Raw genomic sequence first — 8,251 nt, forward strand, 5'->3', positions numbered from 1 at the left:
TTGGAGGCCTATAGAATACCCCCAATAGTGTGGTCAGACACTTTTTGTTCCTCAACTCTAACCAAATGGTTTCTGTCCTTGTCCCCTCAAGAACATCCTCCCTATCCAACACTACAATGTCTTCCTTAATCAGCACTGCCACCCCACCTCCCTTTTTTCCTTCCCTATCTTTTCTGAACACCTTGTACCCTTAAGTATTAAGTGCCCAGTCCTCACCGTTTTTAAGCCATGTTTCTGTTATTGCCACAATATCATATTGCCACACGGCTAATTGTGCTTGTAGCTCACCAACCGTATTCACCACACTTTGTGCGTTTACGTACATGCATTCTAAACCCATTTTTGAATTTTCGTAGTCTTTCTTAGTCTGCTCCTATCTAATGTGGTACTACTACCGCCTCTAGCACTTTCTTCTCTCGTACTATCCAACACACTCACTCTTTTATGCACCTTATTCCTCTTTTCTACTCCTATATGCTAGTGCCCATCCCCCTGCCAAGTTAGTTTAAATCCTCCCCAACAGCACTAGCAAACCTCCCCACAAGAATATTGGTCCCGGCTCTGTTGAGGTGTAACCCGTCCGGCTTGTACAGGTCCCACCTTCCCCAGAAATAGTCCCAGTGCCTCAGGAATCTAAAGCCCTCCCTCCTGCACCATCTCTCTAGCCAAGCATTCATCTGCCCTATCCTCCTATTCCTGTACTCACTAGCACGTGGCACCGGGAGTAATTCGGAGATTACTACCTTTGAGGTCCTGCTTTTTAATCTCTTTCCTAGCTCTCTAAACTCTGCCCGAAGGACCTCATCCCTCTTTCTGCCTATGTCGTTGGTATCAATATGGACAACGACCTCTGGCTATTCACCCTCCCCTCTCAGAGTGTCCTGCAGCCGCTCAGTGACATCCTTGACCCTGGCAGGAGGGAGGCAACATACCATCCTGGAATCACCTGCATCCACAGAAACGCCTAACCAATGAATCCCCTGTCACTATTGCTCTTCCACTCTTCTTTCTCCCCCGCCCCGTGCAGCTGAGCCACCCGTGGTGCCGTGGTCTTGGCTCTGGCTGCTCTCCCCAGAGGAGCCATCAGCCCCACCAGTTTCCAGAACTGTGAACCGGTTAGCGAGCGAGATGCACTCTGGGGATTCCTTCCCTAGCTGCCTGATCCTCCTCCTCTGTCTGGCGGTCATCCATTCCCTCTCTGCCTGCACATTCTGAGGCTGCGGGGTGACCACTTCTAGAAACGTGCTTTCCCAGTCTTTCTCAGCCTCGCGGATGCACTGTAGTGACTCCAGCTGCTGCTCAAGCTCCGAAACCCGGAGCTCGAGTTGCTGCAGTTGGCGACACTTCCTGCACACGTGGTCGTCCAGGCCGCAAGAAGCGTCCGGGATATCGCACGTGGCACAGGATGTGCCAATCACAGGACTGAGCTGCCCTGCCATGCCTCTATTTACCAGTCTATGGAGGTAATTTAGCAGAAATAAACTTAACAAGAAACACTCAACAGCTACCCACCAATCAGCAGTTCCCTCTATTAGATAGGCTATGATGTACTAAGCAGAAATATACTCAAACAGAACAAAAACAACTTACCACAATTACTCACCCTAGACTCACCTCTCAGCTCCCTTGTGCCAGCGACACCTTTGAATTCTGACCTCACTCCTTCATTATCTCACTTGCTGACTGTCTCCCTCACAGGTAGTCTGCTTGCTCAGACTCTCAGACCTCGGCTCCGCGCTGCCTTTATCCCCGGTCTCCGACTCCGTTCCTGCTGCAAGTCCGCTTGCTCAGACTGTAGCGGGTTGTGTGATAAATATTTGAGGTAGAGGTAGTTACAGGGCTATGGGGAGAGAGTGTGGCAGTGGGATTAGTTTGGGATTGATGCAGGGCTATGGGGAGAGAGCGGGGCAGTGGGATTAGTTTGGGATTGATACAGGGCTATGGGGAGAAAGCGGGGCAGTGGGATTAGTTTGGGATTGATACAGGGCTATGGGGAGAGAGCGGGGCAGTGGGATTAGTTTGGGATTGATACAGGGCTATGGGGAGAGAGCAGGGCAGTGGGATTAGTTTGGGATTGATGCAGGGCTATGGGGAGAGCGTGGGGCAGTGGGATTAGTTTGGGATTGATACAGGGCTATGGGGAGAGAGCGGGGCAGTGGGATTAGTTTGGGATTGATACAGGGCTATGGAGAGAGAGAAACATAGAAGATAGGAGCAGGAGTAGGCCATTCGGCCCCTTGAGCCTGCTCCGCCATTCAATGCGATCATGGCTGATCATCCAAATTCAGTACCCTGTCCCTGCCTTCTCCCCCTACCCCTTGATCCCTTTAGCCTTAAGAAATATATCCAACTCCTTCTTGAATATATTTAATGAATTGGCCTCCACAGCCTTCTGTGGTAGAGAATTCCACAGGTTCACCACTCTCTGGGTGAAGAAATTCCTCCTCATTTCTGTCCTAAATGGCTTACCCCTTATCCTTAGACTGTGACCCCTGGTTCTGGACTCCCCGACCATCGGGAACATCCTTCCTGCATCTAGTCTGTCCAGTCCTGTCAGAATTTTATAAGTTTCAATGAGATCCCCTCTCATTCTTCTAAACTCCAGCGAGTATAAGCCCAATCAACCCAATCTCTCCTCATACGTCATTACTGCCATCCCAGGTATCAGCCTGTTGAATCTTCGCTGAACTCCTTCCATGGCAAGAACATCCTTCCTCAGATAAGGCGACCAAAACTGCACACAATACTCAAGATGTGGTCTCACCAAGGCCCTGTACAACTGCAGCAAGACATCCTTATTCCTGTACTCAAACCCTCTCGCTACGAAGGCCAACATACCATTTGCCTTCTTAACCGCCTGCTGCACCTGCATGCTTACCTTCAGCAACTGGTGCACAAGGACACCCAGGTCTCGCTGCACTTCCCCTTCTCCCAATCTATTGCCATTCAGATAATATTCTGTCTTCCTGTTTTTGACACCAAAGTGGATAACCTCACATTTATCCACTTTATATTGCATCTGCCATGCTTCTGCCCAATCACCCAACCTGTCCAAATCATCCTGGAGTTTCTCGGCATCCTCCTCACAGCACACATGCCCACCCAGCTTTGTGTCGTCTGCAAATTTGGAGATATTACATCTAGTTCCCTTGTCTAGATCATTAATATATATTGTGAATAGCTGGGGTCCAAGGACCGATCCCTGCGGTATCCCACTAGTCACTGCCTGCCACTCGGAAAAAGACCCATTTATTCCAACTCTTTGCTTCCTGTCTGCCAACCAGTTCTCCATCCAAGTCAATACCTTGCCCCCAATCCCATGTGCCTTAACTTTACACGCTAATCTCTTATGCGGGACCTTATCGAAAGCCTTCTGAAAGTCCAAATACACCACATCCACTGGTTCTCCCTTATCTATTTTACCAGTTACACCCTCAAAAAATTCCAGTAGATTAGTCAAGCACGATTTACCTTTTGTAAATCCATGTTGACTTTGTCCGATCCTGTCACTGTTTTCCAAGTGCTCTGCTATTACATCTTTTATAATGGACTCTAGCATTTTCCCCACTACCGATGTCAGGCTTACTGGGGCAGTGGGATTAGTTTGGGGATTGATACAGGGCTATGGGAAGAGAGTGTGGCAGTGGGATTAGTTTGGGATTGATTCAGGGCTATGGGGAGAGCGAGGCAGTGGGGTTAGTTTGGGATTGATACAGGGCTATGGGGAGAGTGGGGCAGTGGGGTTAGTTTTGGATTGATGCAGGGCTATGGGGAGAGAGCGGGGCAGTGGGATTAGTTTGGGATTGATGCAGGGCTATGGGGAGAGCGGAGCAGTGGGATTAGTTTGGGATTGATACAGGGCTATGGGGAGAGAGCGGGGCAGTGGGGTTAGTTTGGGATTGATGCAGGGCTATGGGGAGAGAGCGGGGCAGTGGGGTTAGTTTGGGATCGATGCAGGGCTATGGGGAGAGAGTGGGGCAGTGGGATTAGTTTGGGATTGATGCAGGGCTATGGGGAGAGAGCGGGGCAGTGGGATTAGTGTGGGATTGATGCAGGGCTATGGGGAGAGAGTGGGGCAGTGGGGTTAGTTTGGGATTGATACAGGGCTACGGGGAGAGAGCGGGGCAGTGGGATTAGTGTGGGATTGATGCAGGGCTACGGGGAGAGAGCGGGGCAGTGGGATTAGTGTGGGATTGATGCAGGGCTACGGGGAGAGAGTGGGGCAGTGGGGTTAGTTTGGGATTGATGCAGGGCTATGGGGAGAGAGCGGGGCAGTGGGGTTAGTTTGGGATTGATGCAGGGCTATGGGGAGAGAGCGGGGCAGTGGGGTTAGTTTGGGATCGATGCAGGGCTATGGGGAGAGAGTGGGGCAGTGGGATTAGTTTGGGATTGATGCAGGGCTATGGGGAGAGAGCGGGGCAGTGGGATTAGTGTGGGATTGATGCAGGGCTATGGGGAGAGAGTGGGGCAGTGGGGTTAGTTTGGGATTGATACAGGGCTACGGGGAGAGAGCGGGGCAGTGGGATTAGTGTGGGATTGATGCAGGGCTACGGGGAGAGAGCGGGACAGTGGGATTAGTGTGGGATTGATGCAGGGCTACGGGGAGAGAGTGGGGCAGTGGGGTTAGTTTGGGATTGATGCAGGGCTATGGGGAGAGAGCGGGGCAGTGGGGTTAGTTTGGGATTGATGCAGGGCTATGGGGAGAGAGCGGGGCAGTGGGATTAGTTTGGGATTGATGCAGGGCTATGGGGAGAGAGCGGGGCAGTGGGATTAGTTTGGGATTGATGCAGGGCTATGGGGAGAGAGCGGGGCAGTGGGGTTAGTTTGGGATCGATGCAGGGCTATGGGGAGAGAGTGGGGCAGTGGGATTAGTGTGGGATTGATGCAGGGCTATGGGGAGAGAGTGGGGCAGTGGGGTTAGTTTGGGATTGATACAGGGCTATGGGGAGAGAGCGGGGCAGTGGGATTAGTGTGGGATTGATGCAGGGCTACGGGGAGAGAGCGGGGCAGTGGGATTAGTGTGGGATTGATGCAGGGCTACGGGGAGAGAGTGGGGCAGTGGGGTTAGTTTGGGATTGATGCAGGGCTATGGGGAGAGAGCGGGGCAGTGGGGTTAGTTTGGGATTGATGCAGGGCTATGGGGAGAGAGCGGGGCAGTGGGATTAGTTTGGGATTGATGCAGGGCTATGGGGAGAGAGCGGGGCAGTGGGATTAGTTTGGGATTGATGCAGGGCTATGGGGAGAGAGCAGGGCAGTGGGATTAGTGTGGGATTGATGCAGGGCTATGGGGAGAGAGCGGGGCAGTGGGGTTAGTTTGGGATTGATGCAGGGCTATGGGGAGAGAGCGGGGCAGTTTGATTAGTGTGGGATTGATGCAGGGCTATGGGGAGAGCGGGGCAGTGGGATTAGTTTGGGATTGATGCAGGACTATGGGGAGAGCGGGGCAGTGGGATTAGTTTGGGGATTGATGCAGGGCTATGGGGAGAGAGTGGGGCAGTGGGGTTAGTTTGGGATTGATGCACGGCTATGGAGAGAGAGTGGGGCAGTGCGATTAGTTTGGGATTGATGCAGGGCTATGGGGAAAGAGCGGGGCAGTGGGATTAGTTTGGGGATTGATGCAGGGCTATGGGGAGAGAGCGGGCAGTGGGATTAGTTTGGGATTGATACAGGGCTATGGGGAGAGAGCGGGGCAGTGGGGTTAATTCGGAAAGAGCCGGCACAGACACGATGGGCTGAACAGCCTCCTTCTGTGCCGAAAGCTGCTCCGGTCCTGTGCCGGCCAGGGTCCACAGTGCAAGGCATTACTGAGTCTGGAAAGAGGAACAAAAATGAAGCAAATGTGGATGTAATAGTTAGCTTGGGGTTTAAAAGTCTGTGGACTGTCAGAAGAAGTCACACTGAGGGAGGGGAGGAGTTTGGCAGTTTTGAAGTCGAGAGAAAGAATGAGTTAGAGTCAGGGAAGAGTTTAAAAATCGAGGCGTTGCCGGACCGGGAGCCAATGTCGGTCAGCGAGCACAGGGGGTGATGGGTGAGTGGGACTGGGTGTGAGTTAGGACACGGGCAGTGAGCACAGGGGGTGATTGGTGAACGGGGCTCGGTGCGAGTTAGGACACGGGGCAGTGAGCACAGGGGGTGATGGTTGAACGGGACTCGGTGTGAGTTAGGACACGGGGCAGTGAGCACAGGGGGTGATGGGTGAACGGGGCTCGGTGCGAGTTAGGACACGGGCAGTGAGCACAGGGGGTGATTGGTGAACGGGGCTCGGTGCGAGTTAGGACACGGGGCAGTGAGCACAGGGGGTGATGGTTGAATGGGACTCGGTGTGAGTTAGGACACGGGGCAGTGAGCACAGGGGGTGATGGGTGAACGGGGCTCGGTGCGAGTTAGGACACGGGGCAGTGAGCACAGGGGGTGATGGGTGAACGGGACTCGGTGCGAGTTAGTACACGGGGCAGTGAGCACAGGGGGTGATGGGTGAGTGGGACTGGGTGCGAGTTAGGACACGGGGCAGTGAGCAGAGGGGGTGATGGGTGAACAGGATTTGGTGCGAGTTAGGACACGGGGCAGTGAGAACAGGGGGTGATGGGTGAACAGGACTGGGTGTGAGTTAGGAAACGGGGCAGTGAGCACAGGGGGTGATGGGTGAACGGGACTCGGTGCGAGTTAGGACACGGGGCAGTGAGCACAGGGGGTGATGGGTGAACGGGACTCGGTGCGAGTTAGGACACGGGGCAGTGGGCACAGGGGGTGATGGGTGAGTGGGACTGGGTGTGAGTTAGGACACGGGCAGTGAGCACAGGGGGTGATTGGTGAACGGGGCTCGGTGCGAGTTAGGACACGGGGCAGTGAGCACAGGGGGTGATGGTTGAACGGGACTCGGTGTGAGTTAGGACACGGGGCAGTGAGCACAGGGGGTGATGGGTGAACGGGGCTCAGTGCGAGTTAGGACACGGGGCAGTGAGCACAGGGGGTGATGGGTGAACGGGACTCGGTGCGAGTTAGGACACGGGGCAGTGAGCACAGGGGGTGATGGGTGAGCGGGACTGCGTGCGAGTTAGGACACGGGGCAGTGAGCACAGGGGGTGATGGGTGAACAGGATTTGGTGCGAGTTAGGACACGGGGCAGTGAGCACAGGGGGTGATGGGTGAACAGGACTGGGTGTGAGTTAGGACATGTGGCAGTGAGCACAGGGGGTGATGGGTGAACGGGACTCGGTGCGAGTTAGGACACGGGGCAGTGAGCACAGGGGGTGATGGGTGAACGGGACTTGGTGCGAGTTAGGACACGGGACAGTGAGCACAGGGGGTGATGGGTGAACGGGACTTGGTGTGAGTTAGGACACGGGGCAGTGACCACAGGGGGTGATGGGTGAACGGGACTGGGTGCGAGTTAGGACACGGGGCAGTGAGCACAGGGGGTGATGGGTGAACAGGATTTGGTGCGAGTTAGGACACGGGGCAGTGAGCACAGGGGGTGATGGGTGAACGGGACTGGGTGTGAGTTAGGACATGGGGCAGTGAGCACAGGGGGTGATGGGTGAACGGGACTTGGTGTGAGTTAGGACATGGGGCAGTGAGCACAGGGGGTGATGGGTGAACGGGACTCGGTGCGAGTTAGGACACGGGGCAGTGAGCACAGGGGGTGATGGGTGAGCGGGACTGGGTGCGAGTTAGGAGACGGGGCAGTGAGCACAGGGGGTGATGGGTGAACAGGATTTGGTGCGAGTTAGGACACGGGGCAGTGAGCACAGGGGGTGATGGGTGAACAGGACTGGGTGTGAGTTAGGACATGGGGCAGTGAGCACAGGGGGTGATGGGTGAACGGGACTCGGTGCGAGTTAGGACACGGGGCAGTGAGCACAGGGGGTGATGGGTGAACGGGACTTGGTGTGAGTTAGGACACGGGGGCAGTGAACACAGGGGGTGATGGGTGAATGGAACTTGGTGCGAGTTAGGACACGGGGCAGTGAGCACAGGGGGTGATGGGTGAACGGGACTGGGTGTGAGTTAGGACACGGGGCAGTGAGCACAGGAGGTGATGGGTGAACGGGACTGGGTGTGAGTTAGGACACGGGGCAGTGAGCACGGGGTGATGGGTGAACGGGACTGGGTGTCAGTTAGGACACGGGGCAGTGAGCACGGGGTGATGGGTGAACGGGACTGGGTGTGAGTTAGGACACGGGGCAGTGAGCACAGGGGGTGATGGGTGAACGGGACTGGGTGTGAGTTAGGACACGGGGCAGTGACCACA

Source organism: Somniosus microcephalus, chromosome 13 (assembly GCF_052327205.1).
Source record: "Somniosus microcephalus isolate GS21.2 chromosome 13, FLI_Smic_1.0, whole genome shotgun sequence".
NCBI lineage: Eukaryota > Metazoa > Chordata > Chondrichthyes > Squaliformes > Somniosidae > Somniosus > Somniosus microcephalus.